A 15,099-nucleotide genomic window follows, 5' to 3' on the forward strand; every position below is an offset into this window, starting at 1 on the left:
TGAGTGAGGTGAGAAACCGTCTCATCTCGTAATGCCAAGTTTGTTTGCTTGGATAATGGGTCCCACTAGGTTGCATTGTAGTCGGGAAAGACTGTATTTGCCATTATGGACCTTTGTTGGGTATTGTGGGCAAAAGTGGAATTTTTGCCTTTTGTGACGGTCTTATGTCTGACAAAATAAGCGCCGGTTTGAGCTTGAATTGAGTCAGTTGGCCTTGAAATGGACCTTATTGGTGGCTTAGGTCACCTTGAGGCGTGATAAAATCATGTTTGGCTTTTTGCGGTCGTTTTGAATTTTTGACCGGTTTGTGCTCAAATTAGCACATGAATTGCCTTTTCGAGCCGTAGAAAAATTTTCCATTGCATTGGGAATGTATTTTTGGCTTGTTGGCGGACCTTGTATGGGTTTTGAAATGCCATTTTTTTTTGTGGTGGTTTTGACTCGTCTTTTGCTTGAAAAGAGGGGCGAGTCATTTTTTGTGTTTTTTGTTTGTTTGTTTTTTTAAAGGTTTTGTTTGGTTGGATTTGGGCGGGATTGCCCTTGTTTTGCTTTGCAGGTTGTGTTTTTGGATTTGTCTATTTTATGCCGTCATAATGCCGAGATTTCGGCTGACGTTTTTTGTTTATTCCCTTGATCGCAGGGTATCATTTGGGACCTACGAGGTCCGTCTTGGAGGCATTGGAGGAGGAAGATGATCCTGGAGGGGAAGAGACGACTGTTTTTTATTACAGGCTTGGTTGTGTTTCTCCTTGGCGGCCTTTGCCCGGCCAATGATCGGGTATCGATCGTTGGTCGTTGTCTGCAGAGGTTCGGATGACCGATGAGTGGGGTTCAATACGGGCGTGTTATCCTATGTTGCCGCTTTCAATCGCCGTTGAATTCAGTTGATTGGGGTTCAACATCGGGGTAGTATCCGTTGTCCTGGTCCCTTTTCACCCTCGAATTCTGCTGATTGGAGGTCAACGTCGAGGTAATGTGCTGAGTTATGATCCTCGGTTGTCGTGTCGTCCGAAGTCTGCCAGACACCATTTTTCTTTTTGTTACGGAGGAGGAACGCGGGGTTATCGTCATGGAAACCGTGTCGGATTTCGTAAAACGCGAAAACAAGGAAATGTGAGTGTGAGGAAACACAAAAATGTCCTGGATCATCCCGAAGAGGCGCGAGCGTCCTGGCAAGAGGTTTGAGGTGTCAGGAGAAAACACAAGTTGAAAGAGACAAGTCAACAGCGGAAATCCTGGGGAAGCCTCAAAGAGGCGCGAGCAGCCTAGCGATGGAAGCCGGCTCTCCCCTTTTCTGAAAAACGCGCTGATCATTTTTTGTATAAATAGTGATGTTTGTGCTTCATTGTTTCGTCATCCGAAACACAAAAACATCTCAACAAAACTTCTTCTTCTTCTTCCACAAAATATTTCATGGATGCTTTTGAGAACGCATTGCGACAATGGTGCCGGGATTTGTCGCCTCCCCAAAAGTATCAACTCATTTGCATGGGAGTTCGTCAATTGTTGGTGCTCCGTCAAGTCATGGTGCAACCTTCATTTCTTGAAGCATGTTCTCGGTTTTGGGATTCGAAACACCATGTTTTCGTTTTCCCGAAGGGTGAAATTTGTTCTCTTGCCGAAGAAGTTGGAGCCATTGGTGGGTGGCCGGGTTGGGTTCCGGTGCTTCCTCCGACTCGGTTGTGCTACAAGGAGAAATTCCATTCCATGTTGGGTTTGTCGACAAGTCAAGTCAGCTTTCTTCTTGCTCCACATGGTGTCGATATGTTGGCTCTTATCAACATCTTTTCTAACTGATTAGATGTCAATGTCTCGGAGGTGGCTAGGAGAAGGGCTCTTGCCTTTTGCCTTGTCCATGTGTACCTCTTTGTTGATGTCTTGAAGAAGGAGGGGCCAAAATGCTATGGTAGCATGACCCTTATTCATGTGATTGAGCAAATGGAGGATGGTAGAGATCCATCATGGTTGGTGCTTGGAGAGATCATCCAAGCTTTGGACAAGGAAGGCTCTTATGGAGAAGCTCCCTCTTTTGGGTCCCCAAGGATCCTTCAAGTGTGGCTATTAGAGAGGCTAAGGTATGTAGAGCATCCGGTTGATCCTTCTTCTTATTCCTTTCGTCACCTTACCATGAGGAAGAAGTTGTACCCGGATAGCTTTTCTTCAACCTAGGCTTATTGGGCCGCAAGATTAGCGGAGGAGGGTGGTCCTCACATCCGTTGGGTGGTGCCGTGGTGGCACTTGAGGTCCTTCACGGGGTTTCCTGCTTCGGGTTCTAGTCCTCGTTCTTTGATGGTGGTGGGTTTGAAGGTTGCTTCCTTCACTTATCCCGAAAGGCTCATGAGGCAAATGGGGCGTCAACAAAAGGTGGCCGCTCAAGATACTCTTGTCCAAGAGAATGTTTTCCGGAACACCGAGCTTGTGGAGGTCTTCGAAAGGTGGTGGGCCACTCGGCCGCTTTGGGAGGTACCAAAACCCGTTGCTACGATATGGGTGACTCCCGCTTATGTCAAGTGGTCACGTGCTCCGTCCTTGGAAGAGAGATCCAAATTCCGTAAGGACGAGGTTGTCGACTTGAAGTATCGAGAGGTTGGCAAGGCCAACCGTGCCTTGTTTGAGGAGTATGTTGATGGAGCTACCCCCGATGTGATGAGACCATCGAAGAGGAGGAGTTCCGGCCCCAAGAATATGGTGGGCCGTGCATTGGCTCTTTTTGGGTCGAACATGGGGTCTTGTGCTAGACCGGAGGTCGTCGCCGTCTTAGATCCGTTAAGGATCTGTTTCGAGGAGGAAGTCCATGCTAGGCGGGCCAACAAGAAGAACAAGGGGAAGATGTACCCCGAGGGAAAAGGCAAGGGTAGAATGGAAGAGTGAAGACCTCCATTACCCGTTTTATTATTATGTTGAATTATTGTTGTGAGTTTTTATTATATTGTACTAGCTAGTTATTGTGTGTTTTGTGCTAGTTTTATTATGTGAGGTATTTTAGTTGACACCTTAGCTTCGATAAGTTCTAGACTCGTCGAGCTTTATTTGTTGTTGGAATTGTAATCCCTCCCATTATTAATTAAATAAGAGGATTGCCCGTGTCGAAAATTGTGAACGCTTGTTTCTTCCATCCATTTGGTGAAGGCAATTCGATTTGAATTATCCTAAACAATTGCACTTGGGAAAGTGGGATTTTTTGGAAAGGGAGAAAGGCTTATTTTTGTATTTTGTTGGGAAGGGGAATGGTTTCCCTTCCTTTTTTTTGATGGGGATGTCTTGTATGTGGGTGATGCTTTTTTGATCATGGGGATGGTTGTTTTTTTGATTGTGGGAATGGTTGTTTTTTGATTGTGGGAATGGTTGCTTTTTTTTTCATTGTGGGAATGGTTGTTTTTTTATTGTGGGAATGGTTGTTTTTTTTTTTATTGTGGGAATGGTTGTTTTTTGATTGTCGGAATGGTTGTTTTTTTTAATTGTGGGAATGGTTGTTTTTTGATTGTGGGAATGGTTGTATCCTTGGTGTGTAAAAAAGGACTGCCTACGTATCCACCTGAAAAGGTGAAATCAAACCATGATCGTAGTTCGAAATGTTTTGTAAATTTGATTGGGTTTTGTGGTTGTATCCCTCATGCATAAGAGGGACTGCCTACGTATCCACCTGAAGAGGTGAAATCAAACCATGCTCGTAGTTCACGCGTTTTTGTTTTAGTACAAATGGATGTTGCCTTTGAGAGATCAAAGTACATTCGAAACGGGCAAGGTGCCGCAGCTTAGACTCGATAAAACATGCAATTTCAAATCAGAACACGTTGAGGAACTTGACTTGAAAAGGGGTTGAGGCGGTTGCTAGCTGTAAAACGAGGCGGAGGTAGTTGGTTGCTATGGTTCAAGGGGTTGAGGCGGTCGAGTTTTTAAAGTCCTCCCCATCTAGGTCACTCAGTCTCACTACGTCCCCCGAAAGTATTTTCTTGACCAGGTATGGCCCGGCCCAGTTGTGTTTGAATTTCCCCCTCGGATCGACGGGTAGCGGTGCTCAAACTGACTTGAGGACCACGTCGCCCTCCTGGATGTTCCTGAGTTTAACCTTCTTGTTGAATGCCCATAGTATACGTCGTTGGTATAGCTGGACGTTGTGCAAGGCGTTGAGTCGCCGTTCGTCTAGAAGAGTGAGTTGCTCGTACCTTTGACGGGTCCATTCCGCCTCAAGAACTTGACTCTCCAGTAGGATGCGTAGACAAGGTACCTCTAACTCTACCGGTTGAACTGCCTCCAAACCGTATGCTAGGTAGAAGGGTGTGGCGCCTGTCGGTGTTCGGATGGATGTTCGATATACCCAGAGTGCGAATGGGAGCTTGCTCGGCCAATCGCGATAGTTGTCTTGCATTTTCTTGATAATGGTGACAAGAGTTTTGTTCGCTGCCTCCACCGCTCCGTTGGTTTGGGGACGGTAGGGAGATGATCAATGTCGTTTGATTTTGTATTTGTCCAGCAAGGCCTGAGTTTCCGCCCGGAAGTGTGAGCCTTGATCGCTGATGATTTCATGGGGTACCCCATATCGGCAGATGATGTTGTTTTGAATGAAATTGGCCACTTGCTTGGCGGTCAAGACTGCATATGGCTGTGCTTCCACCCATTTGGTGATATAGTCGATGGCGACGAGGACAAAGCAATGCCCCTTGGTGCCCACCGGGTTGACTTTCCCGATGATGTCGATGCCCCCGGTTGAGAAAGGCTACGGTGATGTCATTGTGTATAGAAGGGATGGTGGTATGTGCTGTATGTTGGCGAAGATTTGTTAATTGTGGCAATGTTTGACGTAGTTACGGTAATCGGCTTCCATGGTGGTCCAGTAGTAACCTAGCCGCATGATTTTCCGGGTAAGCATCATTGCGCTTATGTGAGGGCCACATTCTCCGTCGTGGACCTCTCCCATGACTTTTTTTGGCTTTGTGATGGTCAATGCAAAGGAGGAAAATTCCTTGGGGTGTTCTTATGTATAGTTGATTTTGGATTATCACGAATTGTGATGCAAGTAAACGGACGGCTCTTCGTCTTCTTTGATCAGAGTTGGGAGGGAATTCATTTTTGGTTTTGTTGTTGAGGATGGCTTGGTACTAAGGTTCATCATGGCTTTCCTCGTCGTCGATGATGGCGCAAACGTGAGTTGGCTCGCTCCTTCTCTCGACACATAGGGGCATCGATGTCATGTCGTCAGGTATGTTGACGAGCGCGACAAGTTTCGCCAGGGGATCAGCAAATTGATTTTCCTCTCGCGGCAAGTGGACGTAGTTGACTTGGTCGAAGAACTCGGCCTCTTGATTGATCTTTACTCGGTAGGGAGCTAAGCTGTCAGAACGGATTTTCCATGATCCGGACACCTGATTGATTATGAGCGAGGAATCGCTGTGGACCCTCAGTCTTTTGATACCAAGTGTGATGGCTTCTTGTAGGCTGATGAGGCATGCTTCATATTCAGCGGCATTGTTGGTGACGGTAAAGTCTAGCTTGACCGAGATCGGAACATGTTCTCCCTCCGGTGATATTAGAAGGATTCCTACCCCGAAGCCTCTCAAATTAGATGCACCATCGAAGTATAGGTCCCATGCGTCGGAATTGGTACAAAGGATGTCTTCGTCAGGAAGTGACCAAGTGTCGCTCGTTGGATCCTCGTTAACGGGATTTTCTGCCAGGAAATCGGCAACTGCTCTTCCCTTGATAACCTTGAGGGGTACAAACTTGTGTCAAAGTCAGACAGCATGAGTGTCCACCTAGTCAGCCTTCCGTTTAGTACGGGTTTTTCGAAGATGTGCTTGATTGGGTCCATCTTAGAGTAGATGTGGACCGTGTAGCTGAGCATGTAATGCCGCAGCTTCTTCGTTGACCATACTAGGGCAAGGCATGTCTTCTCCAGTTGGGTGTACCTTGTCTCGTATTCAATAAACTTTTTGTTGATGTAGTAGATGGCTCGTTCTTCGCCGTCGACTGTTTGTGCTAGCATTGCTCCCATGGCTGTGTTGGTAACGGTCATGTATAGGGATAGAGGAATCCCTGGTTGAGGTGGCATGAGGACAGGAGGCTTGGATAAGATTTCCTTTATCCTGTCGAAGGCCTTTTGACAGTCGTCGTCCCAATCGGTGTGATCGGAGGCGCGAAGCTTCTTGAATATCGGTTCACAAATCATGTTGAGCTTGGCAATGAAGCGGCTGATGTATTGGACCTGACCGAGAAATTCCCGAATCTCCTTCTCGTTCCTGGGCTGAGGCATTTGTTGAAGGGCTTTGATTTTGGTCGGATCAATCTCAATGCCTCTTTTGCTAACGACATGTCCCAAGAGTTTTCCGGAGGTCACCCCGAATGTACACTTCTGAGGATTTAGTCTCATGTTATATTTCCGTAGACGAGCGAAGAATTTCCGAAGGGCGCTGATGTGGCCGTCCCGTTCTTTTGATTTGACAATCATGTCATCGACATACACCTCTACCTCCTTATGCATCATATCATGTAGGAGAGTGGTAGCGGTTCTTTGATAAGTAGCCCCGGCGTTGATCAGACCGAAAGGCATGACCGTGTAGCAGTATGTACCCTACTTTGTAGTGAACGCTGTCTTGTGCATGTCTTCCTCAACCATTTTAATCTGGTTGTACCCGACATACCCGTCCATGAATGATAGGAGAGCGTGCTCGGGGATATTTTCCACCAGAATGTCAACATGTAGCAAAGGGAAGTCGTCTTTTGGACTCGCCTTTTTCAGATCCCTGAAGTCGACGCAAACCCGAATTCTCCCGTCTTTCTTTGGTACGGGCACAATGTTGGCCACCCATTCAGAGTATTCAGACATTTTGATGAACCCAGTCTTGAAGTGTTTATCCACTTCTTCCTTGATTTTTAGGGCCCATTCAGGACGCATCCGGCGTAGCTTCTGCTTCACAGGCTTAGCTCCGGGTTTAATGGGTATCCGGTGCTCTGCAATCTCCCTGTCAATCCCAGGCATATCTCTGTAGGACCAGGCGAACACATCCTTGTATTCGTGTAGGAGGTCAATGAACTGTTGTCTTTCCGAGGGGTCCAGGGTTGTCCCTATCCTAAGTTCTTGAGGTGTGTTGTCGGTCCCTACGTTAATTGGTTCGGTCTCCTCATTGGTGGGGGTTCTAGTTTCCCGTTTGTCAAGTTGTTTGGCTAGGTGAGGTGGGTAGTCACCCAAGTCAAATTCCTCATAGTCATTCAGAATTGCATTGCAGTTAAATTGAGACGAGTCATAAGCAAACTTAGCGTTCATTAAGTTGACACGAGCGAAAAGCTCGGAAATGATAGACATCTCGTGGTAGTCAGAGGCAACACAGCAGAGGAGGTGGCCCCTGGAACGGGCTCCAGGTTTTCACCTTTCATGGGAGTGGGGGTGACCCTAGCAGACTCAGGCCTCTGAATAAGCCACGACCTTGTGACAGAACAGCGGGAAAGGGACCTTGACTGGGACATCAGGAGTGTTAGGAGCTATGACAAACTCTGACTCCGACTCAGACTCAGGTTCAGATTCTTCTTCGCTTCCCTCCTTGAACATAGGGCCTTCTCTAGTTGTGATTTTGAGAATGCGGCCTTGGCGATCGGTCCACTTGACGGTCTTCCTCCAGCCCTGTGTAGCTTTCTCCGGGTTAGTGTCGGAGATCAAGGCGGTTGGGTCAAATTAATTGTCCTTCAGGGCGATGTTGATAATGTCCTCATAGTCGAGGTGCTTGATGTTATCTTCCCCAAAGAGGAGAGTGACAGCTTGTCCACGAGGCATGACGACGGCTTAGACTCGGTTGCTGCAGCTTCGGTATTGTCAGGGATGAAGTAGCAGTCCTGGAAGACTTCCACTCCCGGGTACCTAGCCTTGGCCACAGAGTCATAGATCAGCTCCGGAAAGCCATGGTAGAGCTCGGACTCTCCCTCGGGGACAAAGTATCCATTGAGGGTCAGATGATAGGGACGGAGGATAACTCCGTGCTTCTTGCGTTTTCGGACTAGGAGGTTTATCTCCTGGATATCTTCATCGATAGGTTCATATCCCAGCCCAAAGGGGATGTTGGGGACCTTAGCCTGTTTCAAGGGACGTAAGGTGCTCTTCAGTGGATTGAGGGGCAAACCCGGGAAGTAACCCTAGCACATCATGATGCGGTTGACTGTGAGGTTGGCAAACGGGTCACAATCAAAGGGTGTTGATTCATCAGTTATGGCATTCACAACTTGAAATCCCCACATTTCATTGTCATCTTCCTCAATGGTCTGGGAGGCTATTCCTTTTCTCATGACAGCTTTGATCGGGGAAGCAAGAACTTTGATTGTTTTCCCGTTGAAGGGGACCCTGATTTTCTGGTGGAGAGTTGAGGTAACTGCCTTGACGGCGTGGATCCAGGGACGTCCCAGGAGCATATTGAAGGAGGCGTCGATGTCGACCACCTGAAAACTGGTTTGTCTTTCCAGTGGTCAGGTTGCGACGGCCAGAGTGATAAGCCCTGCGACCTTGCGATGAGTGCCGTCGTAGGCGTGTACTCCTTGGTTCGTTGGGATCAAATCGGCTTCCTTAATACCCAGCTTGTGAGCAGTCTTGAGGGGAATGACATTCACTACGGATCCGTCATCTACCAGGACCATGGGCACATTCTTCTTGAGGCATTGTACGGTGATGTACAGAGCAAGGTTATGGCTGGCTCCGAAGGGAGGGATATCTTCGTCAGAAAAGACGACTGGGTTGTTCAAATCAGGGGCGTCCCTTGTCATACGTGCCACTATTTCTTCAGGGGAAGAGGTGGAGGGCACGGTTAGTTTTCTTAAAGCCTGTAGCAAAGCCTGTCGATGCTCAAAGGACGTTGTGATCAGTTGCCAGATTGAGATCTCGGCTTTTGCCTTCTAAAGCTGTTTGAGGATTGAATTCTCAGGAGCCCTCGGTTGAGTGTCTACTTCCGGGACGACTTGGTCATTCGTTGTTGGAACGACCGTTGGATTGTTCAGGTTCTGATAGGGGCGTCCGGACCGGGTAAGGTGGCCGATCTCCTTCGCCCGTTTCTCTTTCTCTGGGACAAGGTAAACATCTTCAACGTCTTCTCTCCAGATGCCGTTGATTTCAGGATCCCGAAGGCACCTTGGAGGGGTATTCCTTGGTGAGTAGTTTTTGTGAGGGATATTTTTGTGAGGGTAATTTTTGTGAGGGTAGTTTTTGTGGGGTTGATTATTGTGGGGTTGATTATTGTGAGGTTGATTATTGTGAGGTGCATGCCAGAATGGTCGCGGGAGCAATCCATCCTGGTGTGGGTAGTTTTGGGCGCTCGGGGGACTCTCCCTCGGGCGTGGCGGTGGAGGATTGAAGATAAGTCGACGGTAGGCATCGTCAAGTTGGGTGATCCTCTCGAAGAGACTGGCTATGGCTTCCTCAACTTGTTGGAACATGGTGAGCATAGTGGCAGCACTAAGCACAAACACCCCGTCCAAGGGATCTTTCTCCAAGGCATTCACCTCGTCATCAACTGGCAGGATGAGGTGTGAGTTGTTTGGCTTAGTCGGTGGGGGTAAAGGCAAATCTCCTTTTTCAATCATGTCTTGGATGATGTGTTTGAGTTTGAAGCAGGTTTCAGTATCATGCCCCTTCCCTTGATGGTACTGACAATAGGCATTGGGGTTCCAGAAGCGGAATTTCTTAGCTTCGGTCGGATCCGGGGTGGGTCCGATTGGTTGTAACTTTCCCTGGTCCATGAGCCTCTTCAGAGCACTTGCGTAAGTTGACCCTATATTATTGAACACTCTCTGGGGGCGCTCATCTCTCTTAGTAGATGGTTCAACGAGGTTGACCTCATCGATTTTGTTCGTCTGGCCGTAAGGACGAGATCCGGTCGAGGTGGATCCTTGGTAGCCTCTACCAGTAGTCTTGGCCAAGACACCCTTCCGGAGGTCATCTTCAATGCGTGTCCCCAGAATTTGCAGATCCTGGAAGGTCTTAATATTTTGATACCTTAGTAAGTTGGCATACACTGGGCGGAGGTTATTGACGAACTTTTCCACCAAAGTTGATTCACTCGGTTTACTGACCAATTGAGTACTCACCCTCCTCCAACGGGTTAAGAACTCGGTGAACCCTTCCTTATCGTTCTGGGTTAGAACCTCAAGAGTACGGGTATTGGCTTGGATTTCAACATTGTCAGCGTATTGTTTGGCGAATTCAACTGCGGCCTCATCCCAAGTAGTAAGGTTTTTCGGATCAAGGGAGTAGTACCACTGACGAGGGATCGGTTCCAAAGAGGATGGAAAGATCCGGGTGAAAAGTTCATGTTTGACCCCTTTAATGGCCATGTAGTCCTTGAAGGCACGAATATGATTGAGAGGGTCCTCCACTCCTTTGAACTTAGGCACATCAGTTAGGGTAAAGTTGTCAGGTAATTGATCCCCAACAGGTTCGAACCTTCGGTTGTTCTCAAGATGGATATTGTTACCTCGGGCTACGAGCTGTTCTTCCAAGAGCTTTAGCCTCTTCTCAGTTTCAGTCAGAGGCGGAGTATTATGTTCTCCAGTTTCTCTGTTTTCCCGGGAGTCGATACGGGTCTCGACGCGATCCAGGGTGACCTTAAGAGCGGTGAGCAGGCTGGCTAGCTGATCAGTCGTGACATCTGTATTGTTATCATTGTTGTTGTTGTTGACAGACGAAGTTGAAGACGGGGCCATGGCTCTGAGGAAGAAAAACGGCTCACATTACAACTCAATCCGACACGGTTCAAAGACTGAACGCAGACAACGCAAGGGACGAGACAAAGATCAGACTCAACAAGACGAGGGTGACCGTGTATGGTTCCTCGCTGCTGACTCGATTTATGACGTGAGGGTGTTGACCGAACTTTTGACACGAGTCCAACATAACGGCACGACGCCATTGGATGAGTCTCATGGTGAGACGACTCATAAGTAAAGACCCATAAGTACGTTTGCTTCGACTCGATAGACACGAGGCGGAATTGGAATGGTGGACTGAAGTTTTCGAAAATAGAAATTTTCAAAAAGATTCATTCGCCGCTTTAATGGACGGCTTCCGAAGAGAGAGATCTCTGCAAGTCGATCAGTTGAAAGGGTTATCTTAAGTTTATTTGCAAAAGACGGTTTTGAGTTTGAATCGGCTCGGAAAACAGTGTATTGTTTCCCAAGACGGTTTTTTGAAATTCAAAATTGTATGTTTTGAAAATCGGGTTTGAAATGTTTGAAGAGGTCTAGGGGACGGTTCACGGTCCTCGGGATATCGAAAATGTCTCGAGAAAAAGGGTGTGTGCTTTTCTCGCGTTTTGAAAGAGCCGTTGTCGGCGCGAAACGGGTTAAAATCCGTGTCTAGACGCGGCGATTATAATGGCGTAAAAAGGTGATTTGAAATGGTTGTAAAAAACCGAGTTTGAAAATCGTCATTACGACGACCTAGAAAGGCGTGTTGAAATGGTTATAAAAACCGGGTTTTAAAATCGTCATTACGACGGCCTAGGAAGGCGTGTTGAAATGGTTATAAAAACCGGGTTTGAAAATCGTCATTACGACGGCCTAGAAAGGCGTGTTGAAATGGTTATAAAAACCGGTTTTGAAAATCGTCATTACGACGGTCTAGAAAGGCGTGCAACGGTCGGCGAAAGACCGAGGTTTGAAACCGCCATTATAACGGCGCAAAAGGGTGTTTTTCGAAAGTTTTGAAAATGACACGGAAGGACTTATGATCAAGTAGCACATAAGCAATCACAGTTCATTACATTATGCATTATGCTGACACGGGTTTTGGCTTAAGAGGTGGGTTGAACACAAGCAATCAAACCCCGATTTGCGAGAGGGATACCAATCCAAACAAAATGTGTAAGAAGGGTGCCCTAGCCTCGTGCTCGAAAGTGATGAAAGGTCTTTGACGAAACAGAAATGTGTAACGTCAATGGTATGCTTGACTCAATCGGGATTCGAAACGCGGGGATAAGAAAACTCACGCCGGCGAGACGAGCCAATTGGTCGAAAAGGGTTAGGTTATGGGCCCGGACAAGGAACCCGACCGTGACCGTAATATCAATTAATGCATTCCAACCAAGACCTCGTTCGAGTCTCACCATCTAGGGACCACAAAGACGTAAGTTTTCTTGCAATCCCCAGCGGAGTCGCCAAATCTGTGGACATGGGCCACGTCGCGGTCTTTGGATTTTGGGGCCACCTACCGGTCCGTAGTCACGGGCCACCTGCACGCCAAGCCAATCTGTAGACATGCAGCGGTCTTTTGAAAGCCACACTCGGCGTCGTAAAAATCCTTTCGACCGGATCGTTTTAGATCGTTCGGTTTCGTCTCGGTAAGGGTCTCGAAATGATTAGAGATGTTCGGACTCGCCACCAAGCATTTGTGGGATGCTTGGAACCCGTTCGAATTCCACTTTATACCTCGGTCAAATCGAAGCACAAAGCAGCGTTTGACATAGGTACTAAAGATAAGGAAATCGTCCCTCTTTAGCATTCTATCTCTAGAATGACTCTCGTACGCCCTGGATAAGGTCGTCCACTATCCAAAGTTTCTGAGTAAGAGGTGAAGGTACGTATTGGGAAGCCCTTTAATCAGACACCCAATCCCGCCCGCGGTAGCGGCCTCTACTGATCGATCTTGATTGGTTAAATGTAAAAGTTGATAAAACGGTGTAAATGCATGAATGCGCATCCAATATTTTAAACCTAACATGTGAGAGCTTTCTGAGTTGGTTGATTTAATCCAAGTATCAAGTATAAGATGTCGAGTTGGATTAATGATTGATTTGCATGCAAGATGGAAATTAAATATCCACTTACCGTATTAGGTTTAGGGCGCATAACTTGATCCATTGCTTCTTCTGAAAATGGATCAAGAAAAGGCCTGCTTGAGGCGCGGGTCAGCCTACGGTTGTATGCCGTGTTCTGACCTTTTGAAAACGTTATAAAACGCGTTTAGAAATGGGTATTTGAACCCGATTTGGTTTGAAAAGGTCGTTTAGACCGCATTTGTTGATTTGAAGAACTAGACTCGAATAATCATCATTATTTTGATAATATTCGGCGTCGGGTTCGAATTGACAAGCTTAATATGAATAGTTTTGAAAATAATTATGAACTAATTATTTTAAGTTCATTTGAATATAATTAGTCGATACTCATCACCGTACCCAGGTTAAAATCCGGCATGGTATGTAGAACCAAGGATGACTTTGTGCTGGGCACTAATATGTTTGTTTCGAAAATGTAAAGAAATGATGAAAGGCTTTAAAATACCTCCCAAAAAACGAAATAAAAGGCTTTAAAATACCTTTTAAATGTTATTAACCAAATATTATCACTGAAACACGGATTTAACCGTCATGGTATATGGAACCAAGGGTGAAAAATGTTTTATGGTTAAAACAAATGAAATAAAATAAAAAGGGGTTTGAAAATATTTGAAATGGTAAAAACCGATTACAAATATGAAAATGAATTAAAGGGAAAAAACTAGAACAAACACGGTTGACCTCTGACATGGACACCCCATTTAGGCGCGGGCAAGCCTGCAACCTGAGGGGCTTCTGTCTCAGGCCAAAAATCAGTTTTGGCTCGTTTATCCCATGTTTTGGTTCATGTTATGCACGTTTTAGCATGTTATAGTCATGAAACAAATGAAAACATGATAAAAAGAGGATTTTTACACCCTCATACTTACATGTTTGGTTATGGCGAGTGACCGACGTAAGTGTAACAACTCGTTTGGTCGGAAAAAACTCGGTTTAAAACCGTTTTGGTAAGTAAAAAGAGTGTTTTAAGATTAGTGACGGTGTAGTGGTCGAAGTGGTCGGTCAAGTGATTTAATGCATGATGACGGTACCATACAATGTGTAAGGCTTGTATTTATGATCGGTAGGTCGTAAATACGCGTCCGATTGTGACTTAAGAAGTCGAGTCAAGAATTTTAAGGGAGAAAAGAGGGGGCGGACACTCGCGTAAGTCTCAAATGGGGGGCATTTGAGGGGTATTTATAGGGAAATGAGTGGTTGTGTGAGTTTTGAGCGACGTGGCCACCTGGGCTGCTCAAAGAGGCGCGAGCCACGTCGCGGTTCTTCGAGTTGTCTTGTCGCTTTCACACAAGAGCAATCATGATTTGTTCTATCCTAGGTTTTGTAGTCATATGTTTGGTACTTGACCAAACATAAATCCGGGAAAACTTAAGGTAGAAGGTTTGAAATGTTTTGTTTTTTTGGTTGACTCGGTTTGACTCGTTGTTGGAGTCGGGATTTGAATTTTTTAGTCAGTTTTTGGTCCGGTGTCGGTTTTGACTCTAGTTAGTGTCATTGCGACCCCGTCGTCGTGCATTAAACACTCAAGGTATTTTTGAAATGTTTTGAAATATATTATTTTCGAAATCGTTTTAAGTTTTTCGACGTAAAGTTGTACACAAACTGTCGATCAAACGCCGCGATTCAAAAACATGTTATAGTCCGATAATCATCGGGTGTTTGTTGGAGTCTCAGCAGATAATGGGTATCTACAACGTGGCTCGCGCCTCTTTGAGCAGCCCAGGTGGCCACGTCGCTCAAAACTTACACAACCACTCATTTTCCTATAAATACCCCTCAAATGCCCCCATTTGAGAACTTGCGCGCGTGTCCGCCCCCTCTTTCTCCCTTAAAATTTTAGAGTCGACTTCCTAAGTCACAATCCGACGCGTATTTACGACCTACCGATCGTAAATACAAGCCTTACACATTGTTTGGTACCGTCATCGTGCATTAAACCACTTGACCGACCACTTCAACCACTACATCGTCACTAATCTTAATAAAACACTCTTTTTACTTAATAAAACGGTTTTAAACCGAGTCTTTTCCGACCAAACTAGTTGTTACAATTACGTCGGTTTCTCGCCATAACCAAGCATGTAAGTATAAAGGTGTAGAAATCCTTCTTTTATCATGTCTTTACTTATTTCATTACCATAACATGCTAAACCATGCATAACACGATTCAAATATAGGTTAGCCGAGCCAAAACTGAGTTTTGCCCTGAGACAGAAGCCCCTTGTTTTGCACAGAGGCTCGCGCCTCAATGGGGTGTCCAGGTCAGACTCAACCGTATTTGTTCTCGTCTTTC

This window comes from Silene latifolia, unplaced genomic scaffold (genome assembly GCF_048544455.1).
Source record: "Silene latifolia isolate original U9 population unplaced genomic scaffold, ASM4854445v1 scaffold_75, whole genome shotgun sequence".
Taxonomy (NCBI): domain Eukaryota; kingdom Viridiplantae; phylum Streptophyta; class Magnoliopsida; order Caryophyllales; family Caryophyllaceae; genus Silene; species Silene latifolia.